This window comes from Lipotes vexillifer, unplaced genomic scaffold (genome assembly GCF_000442215.2).
Source record: "Lipotes vexillifer unplaced genomic scaffold, Lipotes_vexillifer_v1.1 scaffold763, whole genome shotgun sequence".
Taxonomy (NCBI): domain Eukaryota; kingdom Metazoa; phylum Chordata; class Mammalia; order Artiodactyla; family Lipotidae; genus Lipotes; species Lipotes vexillifer.
In genome coordinates this window covers 3,888,016-3,898,089 of record NW_006770909.1, presented here as the reverse complement: position 1 = coordinate 3,898,089, position 10,074 = coordinate 3,888,016, and the positions used below count along the sequence as shown (strand labels likewise).

Genomic DNA, 10,074 nt, shown 5'->3' with positions numbered 1-10,074 from the left:
GGGAAAGAGAGGGGAAAAAAGTCTCAAAATTTGATCTATCTGCGACTTCTCCCTAGTAAAGGAAATGTACTTTCCTTCTTGTACTGCTGTGTTTCCTTTATGAAATGCACACCTGCACCCAGTGAAACGCAATGGCTATATTCAGCGTTGGGCAGCATACAAAGTAGGTCTTCAGTAAATGTTTACTGAATCAAGTGCCCCAGTAGATTAGTACAAAAGTATTTAAGATCGGCATCCATGCCTAAACACAGACAAGAATTTGTTCTATAAATGTTCTCTGTATCCAGACTCACACAGTGCTAACAAGTTTGCCAACTCCCATCCTTTGCAGTTGCAAGGTATACAAATGAGAAAGACAGATTTGATCTGTGGGTAAATAATTAGTTCTCTGGGCCCTAGAACATTATTAATGTGCCATCTATACAGATCAAATCCACACAAAGTAACAAAGGATTAGGAAAAGTTTTGTGGGTAAATTCAGTAACCTGGCATTTCCTCTGGGTAAAGATGCTCCTGACTTGTCAATAAAATAAGGACTTGCGGGCTGCCCGGCGGCCCCGGGCTTGCCTGGCTGAGGGGCGTGAGAAGGCTTGGAGGCGAACTCGACGAGAAGCCCCGCGCCTCAGTGAAAATCAACCCGGCTACAGCAAGCCGGGAGCCGGCTCTCTGTGAAGATGGAAGGGCCCGAGCTGCTACTCGACTCCAACATCCGCCTCTGGGTGGTCCTGCCCATCGTTATCATCACCTTTTTCGTGGGCATGATTCACCACTACGTGTCCATCCTGCTGCAGAGCGACAAGAAGCTCACCCAGGAACAAGTCTCCGACAGTCAAGCCCTCATTCGAAGCAGAGGCCTCAGGGAAAATGGAAAATACATTCCCAAACAGTCTCTCCTGACACGAACATATTACTTCAACAACCCAGAGGATGGATTTTTCCAAAAAAACTAAAAGGAAGGATGTGCCTCCTTCTCCTGTGATTGACCCCACTATGCTCACAGACATGATGAAAGGCAACGTGACACGTGTCCTCCCTATGATTCTTATTGGTGGATGGATCAACATGACGTTTTGAGGCTTTGTCACAACCAAGGTCCCGTTTCCACTGACCCTGCCTTTTAAGCCCAGGCTACAGCAAGGAATTAAACTACTCACAATTAGATGCCTCCTGGGTGAGTTCTGCATCCTGGTATTTCCTCAATGTCTTTGGGCTTCGGGGCATTTACTCTCTGATTTGGAGCCAAGATAATGCTGCTGACCAATCACAGATGATGCAGGAACAGATGACTGGAGCAGCCATGGCCATGCCCGCAGACACCAACAAAGCTTTTAAGACAGTGGGAAGCTTTGGAACCTACCGACCACCAGTGGGCACTAGATGGTGTCAAAGAGGAGCTCGTGGCTGAAGACCTCCACTTTGAAGGCATGTTCAAAAAGGAATTACAGACCTCTATTTTTTGAAGACCAAGCAGGGGTTGGCTGTGTCAGGAACTCAGAGTAGCGCTTAACCGCGTAACTTTTGTTTTGAGCTGGAGCCTTTCGGAATAAAAAGGGGGATGCGCAAGCTGGCGGGTGTGCAGCATGGATTGTTCTTGTCTGAGCCGGCTTCCCCTTTATGTTTGAAACCAGAGGAAACATGAGGAGTGTGTGCTGGGTGACTTGCCCAGAAACAGCTATTTCTGAAATATTTTAAATTTTCCTTCTGGTGACTCGAGTAATAAAAGTAAGAGAGAGGGGGGGAACTCAAGCTAGTGATAATGTATAAAACTTAGCAAAACTTCAGAAATTTCAGAAAAAGTGTTGTCAATTAAACCTAGTTATTATGTACCGTCATTCTGAGTTCTAAACCACAGTAAACCCCTGTTTTCTTGGGATCAAAAATAAAAAACGAAAAAAAGAAAGGCTTCTGGTCTTTGGTTACATTTTCCACATAATTCAATGTATGCATATATGACCCAAGAAAGAGAAAATGGTAGCAAGGAAATGCCGAAAACAATGAGCGCTCTATAATACGAGGATGTTTCGGAGGATCCATTGCCCTCACAGTTAATTATAGGCTGCCTCTCCAAGAATCCTCTCTAATGCTGGCTTTTGCTACCAGTCTAGCTCAGCTGAGCAATACACTGCCAGCTCTCCAAACCACCTTCCTTCTTCCTTTTTTACTTTTTTCCACAGGACAAAAATACTTCAAGGATTAAATCATATGTGGCCTTTAAGAATAAATACTAGACCCATTATGTTTTCAGATCTCACTTGCTGTTTGGAAGCCCAGATTTTTACCATAGTAGCTGTACTGGCTTATCATCTGGGTTTGGCAAATACAGTAGTAGGTAATAATAATAACTGGCATTCATTGATTATCTATCAAGTGCTAAATATTTTGCATGTGTTTTAAATATTATCTCATCAAGTCTCACAACAACTCCTGGGATCAAAGCTCAAAAAGGCAAAGTGACTTGTTCCAAGTCTCACAGTAATTGAACTATGAGTTAAAAGCAACTCCTCTGCTTTTAACTCATGGTCCAATTCACATAGTATCCCTGAACCCAAGGCCTCCACGGGAGTCTTTAAAACACTCTAGGGAGGCACAGAGAAGAGTTCCGGCATTATGGCTTTTGATTAAGGGATAGGAAGAACATACTTTGTTCCTGTACTTGCTTGAAGGAAGAAATGAAATCTGAAATGCAAGATCCGCAGGATTCATAGCAAAAAAGCACTTTGAGTCAGGGAAGGCAACCCAATTACCCCCGATGTTAGCCTGAAGCCACGCCCTTGACTGAGGCTGGAAGTATACATAAGGTGCTTTCATCTAATCATTTTAAAGTACTCAATTAGCATCGCCTAATTACACATTTTAGCATACATGACCCGTCTTTCATTTTACCTTAACTCAGAAACAAGAATTACTGAGGTCTTCTGAGAAGAGAAAAGAAAAAGAAAATAAGATCCAAATTTTAAAAAATAACAGTTACAAAATGTCTCACTCAGAAAAGACAGATTTAGAATTATGTATGTGTAGGGATACTTTAAGCCTCAGAATAGGGAGAAAAGTGTCTAGGCTGAGATTCAAATGCAGGTTCTCTAAGTATTTCAAACTTTGGACTGTGGTCTCTGGAGATACACGGCAGGTAGGTTGTTCCTTCACATGCAAATCTAGGTTGGGCCATCAGATTTCCTGAGTTGAGATTGAAAGGGAGAATGAGGCTGGGGAAAAATGGGAAACTTTGGGCCAGATAAACAGTTGTTTCTCCCCAGACTTGAAAAAAAGTAATAGAAAAGAATTTCTCGAAATGGGCATCTCTTACCACTTGTATCAGGTCACCTGGGAGTGCTTATTAAAAATACAGCTGCCTAAGCTCCATCTTCAATGTTCTATATCCGGATCTCTGGGGGAGGGGCCCATAAAACAAAATTCTTAACCAGAACCTCCCTAGTGATTCTAATGCACAGTAAATTCTGAGAATCTCTGGTATAGAGAATATTTAGAACATTTATTGACTAGAATGGCTTGTCTCAAACCATATTTTGATAAATGGCAAAAATTAGTGTTGGTGATAACTCATGTTAAAATCAATTTTTGAAATATACATATCAGAAAAACACTGAACAATTATTTGTCATCATTACATGATTGTCATTACATGACAATCTCCCCCATAAGGAACAATGTGCAACATAAGAGAACACAAGGAAAGCTCAGGAACAAAATCATGTGCACGTAGATATGAAGAGTTGGATGTGCCGATTTTTGACTAGACACCATTTGCTAACTAACCATTGCATTCTATCCATCCGTTTATATTTGATTATGTTTGGTTATGCATTTGAATGAACCAGCCCCAATCCTAGCGCTAAGGCCCAAAATAATGGTCAGTATCTATAGAGCAATTCTTTCTCATTCTCATGTAAATCTCATGCTTCACACACATGAGATTATGTAATTTCCACAACCCTCGGAGGTGGATTTCATCATTAGCCCCATTTTACAGATAAAGAAGCTAGGAATTAGACAAGTTAAATAATTTGGACATGCTCACACAGCCTAAGGAACCGTACAGCTTGCACTCAAATCCAGTTCTGCCGACTCTAGCCTTAAGATGAACTTTCTCCTAAAAATAATTTCTCCCTCCTCTCTACCCCATTTCTCACTCTGAGCCATATATCACTGTGGAAATTCCACCATCCAGAATTCTTTTCTGGGGGGAATGGTATTGCTAATCAAACACCAGAATTCTTCCTTCACATTGAAACACTGATTGGCCAGGGATGCTAGCTGTCAGTCCTTCATACCTTACTGTGCATGAGTCATCAGTGGGTCCTGCACCACTTGCTGAACTAGATGAAAGGGAAGTGCATTGAGGGGCAGAGGATGGAGGCGTGGTCATGGGGGCACTGCCTTGCTCAGGGAGGGGTGGCAGAATAAAACCCTCTTACTCCTGAGGGAAGTTTGCAGGCCCTGAGTGCTTGGGGTCCAGGGAAACGAGGTGAGAATCTGTAAATGTGCCTTCTGTGATTTGCCTAGGTCCTATTTGCATGACAGTAATGTTCTACTTTCAAACATATGTTTAAAGGACTTGGGCTTGAGACCTAGCTCTGCCATATTGCAAGTTGGTAAAGTTGGGCAAATCTGTCCCTATTGTTGGAACCCTCACTTGGGAGTCATGTTTTTTTAAGGTCTGGGCCTGTTTTTGACAGTCTTAGGGGAGCAAATGGCCCCATAATATGTAAGATAGCATGGGAGTAGGCTAGCCTTATCTTAAGCCTGACTCATTTTTATGGAAACTTTCACTAGGATTTTATTGATGAGGACCCAACCTACTTTTTCAAGATTGTCCCTCATAGCTACCTAATCTTACCTCTCCTGTGTCTCTGCCAGTTGCCACATCCTATATTTCAAAATGAACAGTAGTAACTAGAAGCTTCTGATATTTGCCTTTTCAAAACCTCATCTTTGGGCTTCCCTGGTGGCGCAGTGGTTGGGAGTCAGCCTGCCGATGCAGGGGACACGGGTCCGTGCCCCAGTCCGGGAAGATCCCACATGTCGTGGAGCGGCTGGGCCCGTGAGCCATGGCCGCTGAGCCTGCGTGTCCGGAGTCTGTGCTCCGCAACGGGAGAGGCCACAACAGTGAGAGGACCGCGTACCGCAAAAAAAAAAAAAAAAAAAAAAAAAAAAAAAACCTCATCTGTCTAACCTCCACAGCGTATAATGTTATCAAAAACAAAACAAAATTTTCAAAAATACATAGCCTAAAACCAATCTCAGCTTTTTTCAAATTATTTAGTTTTTATATAAGATACAGGAAACATGGTTCCCTACAAGGGCCATAAAAGGATATAGCTAAGGAAAATACAGAATATAGTACTAGTAGTCTAAAGAATTAGTGGAGAATATAAAAGAGCTCAAGATTTAGGGTCAGATGGCCTGGGCTGAACCCTGTTTAACCATTTACTAGATGTACACTCTGGGGTAAATTACTACCTCCACGCTTCAGTTTCCATGTCTGTATTATATACCCACTTAGGGTACTGTGATGATTAAATGTACTAATTAAACGTTTTTTTATAAAGCTTACGAGTAAGCTTTATACTAGTAAGAACTCAATAGAGTAAGAGCTAAAGTAAGAACCCAATAGATGGTGGCTAATACTATTAAGAGATATAAGCAAAGGACAAACAGCAATATTTCTCTTATCCCTCCCAGAGTTAAATCTCTTTACCCACTTACCAGGAAGAATTATAGAATACTCATAATAGTCTCCTTTCTCTACATGTCTTCTTATGAGACCGTGGGTAATCAAATGATCCATTTCAAAAAAAAATGAGACAATAGGAATAAAATTATCCTAGCAAAGCTCATCTAATCTTTCTCAATTTCCTTATCCATAAAAAGGAGCAAGAACACCTATCAGTGTTTTATAGATAAACTTAGTTCACATATGCAGAAATGCTTCATAAATTACACTATACAGTATAAGTTATTTATTATTTGGGATAGAAGTGACTGAAGATATAGGACGTGTTTTTTTGTTGTTGTTTTTTTGGGGTTTTTTTTTGCGGTACGCGGGCCTCTCACTGTCGTGGCCTCTCCTGTTGTGGAGCACAGGCTCCAGACGCGCAGGCTCAGCGGCCATGGCTCACGGGCCCAGCCGCTCCACGGCATGTGGGATCTTCCCAGACCGGGGCACGAACCCGCGTCCCCTGCATCGGCAGGCGGACTCTCAACCACTGCGCCACCAGGGAACCCCATAGGATGTGGTTTTAAATATGAGAACAAAGCACACTGAATAACTGCCTCATCAAAAAGTGGCATTTTCTGTATAATTTTATCCTTATTAATAACTCAAGGCTAACCTACATCACCTTTTTTTAAAAAAACTTATCAATGACAATGATAAATTATGAGATTAAAAATATATTAACCACTGGGAAAGAAGAATTATCACCACAGGGTCTCATTTCTTTATAATATAGTTTCCCAGGTATGTTTGATGAAGAGAAAATCACTCACCTGCCTGCACCTATATCAGCATTCTGGAATAGACCTTTGACATCCTTCCCCCAAGAGACAACAGCTCCTGAATTACATTCTACAATTAGTACTTAAAGATAACATGGACATTTGCTTAGCTTTTAATATTTAGATGAAAAAATTTCTGTCAAAGGGGTATTTTACTAGCACCAATTTGAAATCTTATTTATTTAATTATGTTTTACAATATAATGAAATCTGGCAAAGTGAGCAGTTCTACAGAAGAATGCATTTTCATCTTACGTTTTTACCTAAAAAAACCCCCCCAAAACCCACAAACCTAATACTAAACCTCCTTCTAAAAAGGCTATCTTGTGTCTGTGTAGAGCCCAGGTGGGCTAGGTCCCTGACTAGGTCTTCACTAGGACTCACTTTGCCAGGCTGATGAGAATATTATAGACCGTACTTAAAACTTGAATGTTTATGTATCACAGTTTATTTATTGAAGGAGGTGAAATATTTTTAAACTCTCACTCTCATTTTATAGAGGGCACAATTTTCCTTGGAGAGAAAGACTATTATTAGCACGAAAATTTAAAGGTGTGATGATTTAAAAATAGCACAGTGATGAAAAGAGCAAATTCTAGGGTACACTGCCAGGGTCTGAATCAGGCTCTGCATGCAGTAGCTGTGTGACTTTAGGCGACTTTCCGAACCACTCTGTGCCTTGGCTCTCCCATCTTTAAACTCTTGTAGCATGTATACACAAACCCTTGTAGGATGTCATAGACTTAAACCTTAAGCTGAGTGGTTAAAGATAAAGGACACCAAGGGCAACAGTGAGAATTTATACACATGCACGAACATGATACTTTTCCTTTCCACTAAGAAGGCAATAGCTTATTCAGCTTTGCTCAGTGTAGACTTTTAAGTTAGTGTCTAATATTAGAGCTAGAGTAATTTCTTTTAGGAGAGAAGTGAAAGTCATTACCATGTGGTAGCATGTTTTAGTGGTGTTTATATACACGGTGTTTGCTCCTGCAAGCGAGTTAACAAAGCTGTTTTCTTCCTGTTGGTTTCAAGAACGTCTACACTGAAAGAACTGTGAGCATTTATACGTTGTCTTCTGTGTGCCCTGCACTCTCTGAGAATTACGTTTTACATTTCACAGGTAATCCTTCCTTTGGTCCTGCCCATGGACCAAATCGAGCTCACTGCCTATTTTTATATAGCCTACGAACTAAGTATGATTTTTATTAAATGGGTAGGGGAAAAAAATCTAAGCAATAATGTTTCATGACACATGAAAATTACCATTTCGGTATTCATAAAAAAGTGTTATTGTTCCTTTACATACTGTCTATTGTCTTGGGTGATTTTGTGCCACAACAGCAGAGTTGAGTAGTTAGGACAGAAGTCATACAGCCACAAAGCCTAAAATATTTAGTGTCTGGCCCTTTAAGAAAATGTTGCTGACCGCCCCCCCCCACCCTGGATTATGTGCCCCCCCCCCCCCCCCCCCCCCCCCCCCCGCCAATTTAGCCTAAATCTATCCTAGAAAGAAAGGAAGATTGGCACTCTAACAAGATCATAGCCAAGGTTTTCCTAAGTAGAGGATAAGCTGGTATTTATCTGATGACTGTAGAATAATCTGCTTCAAGACAAGAGAGAAGGTAAAGAGGACCAGTTCTGCGCCAACTGAGAACTTCCACTTGATTTTGCATCATAAGAATTTTCCCCAAACTGTCTTTCTTACAGCGGTAATTTGATCCTAATTATACAAAATAGGGACTTGCTTTGGTTATTCCATCATAATATCACAAAGACAGCAAGTCAGAAATTCAGGCAATAAAGAGCAAATCCAAGCCCGCCCCATATCCCAGGCAATTGATGACATGTTAAATGTCTGCCAGGTTCAAACCTCTTCTGGGAAAGTGGTGTATAGAATCCCTCCCCTAGGAAGAATTGCCATGATGGGAACCGTTTAACATTCATCAAATCACCTTCTACTCTGTTCCAGGCATTACTCTGAATTCTGAGGCTACAGGGATGATCAGAAAAGCAATGACCCTGTTTTCATGGAACTTAAAATGTGATAGATGCAACAAACAATAAACAAATGAATAAATAAGAAAAGGCTGAAAAGTGCTATAAAAACGCAGGGTATAAAATACTGTATGATACTGCTTACATGAGGTATCTAGAATAGTCAAATTCAGAGAGACCGAAAGAGAATAGTGGTTGCCGGGACTGGGGGGAGGTGGGAATGGGGAGTTTATATTTAGTGGATAGAGAGTTTCAGTTTTGCAAAATGAAAAGAGTTCTGGAGATGGATGGTGGTGATGATTGTACAACAATATGAATGTACTTAAAACCACTGAACTGTACATTTAAAAATAGTTAAAATGGTAAATTTTATGCTATTTGTATTGTACCACAATTTTTTAAATTGGGGAAAAAACCCCACTAGAGATAAAGAGATGGTCCTAAAAGGGGAGGGGGAAAAAAGACAGGTCTCCTACAGAAAAAAAAAAAAAAAGCACATTCAGTTTCTCATCAGAACACCAGATACTAGAAAATAATGAAGAAAAAATCTATTCAAAATTCTGTGTTAAAATTATTTTCAACTTAAACTTCTATACTCAAATTATTAACTAACTGTGAAGGTGGAAGAAAGTCATTTTCAGGCAAACACATGCACAGGGAGAGTGATGGTGGCTGGCCAAGTGGCTGCTGCTCACGTTAATGTACTTTCAGCTTAAAAAAACATTTAGAATAGGTGATTTATTCACATGCTTTAAAAAATCAGAATATATAAAAAAATATATGGTAAATCTCCCCTTCCAATGCTCACCTCCATTTTCTCAGGTGTTCTCACTGCTCCTTCCCAGACGGAACCACTGTTGGATTCTCATGTAACTTCCAGAGTATCACTATGCATGCATAAACACATCTGAATATAGATTATTTCTTTTTCTTCCCTTCCTTTAAATGCTTGGTTTAAAAGGGGTAATTAGGTATGGCCTGAGTAGCAGGAAGATTGAACCAGATGAAGAGGAGAACATTCCAGGGAGACAAAAGAGAGAGAGAGACCAGAGGCTCCAGGACAGAAATTGGTGTCTTGTATCTAAGGATCAGAAGGAAGGTCAAAGTGATGGATGCAGAGTGGATGAGGGAGGGTGTGGCAGAAGAAAAGGAAAAAAAGGAAGAAGAATATATGATTCCCCCTAGAATAATAGTGCATAGCTGTCCAACCCTGTCTTCAATGAGAAACTAGCTACCATGGTAGCCGTCCCTGCCCATTATGTGCCATTATGATAGCTGGACCTCAAAAAGAGGATCCCATGGACCCTAACTTGTTCCAGGAAATAGCCACCTCCAGAACACCCCTACTCCTAACACTAAACACATCTTCCTCTTTAGAAATGTCCCTGGGTGGCTCACTTGCCTCCTGAAGCCAACCAAGGAATGATGAGTGTGCCTGGAGTCCAAGCAGCAAGTCCCCCTCACTTGCAAAAATCCCACCTCCAGAGAATGTTTCCAGTCAGAGACTGTGTTTCCTCTCTTTACTCTGTAAACGTATTCTCCTTTCTACCACCTTAGAAC

At 40.9% G+C, this 10,074-nt stretch overlaps 1 pseudogene; it reads left to right on the top strand.

Moving 5' to 3' along the window:
• Positions 1 to 674: 674 nt before the first annotated feature.
• Positions 675 to 1,460, top strand: LOC103078216 (ER membrane protein complex subunit 3 pseudogene; annotated as a pseudogene).
• The last annotated feature ends 8,614 nt before the right edge of the window (positions 1,461 to 10,074 follow it).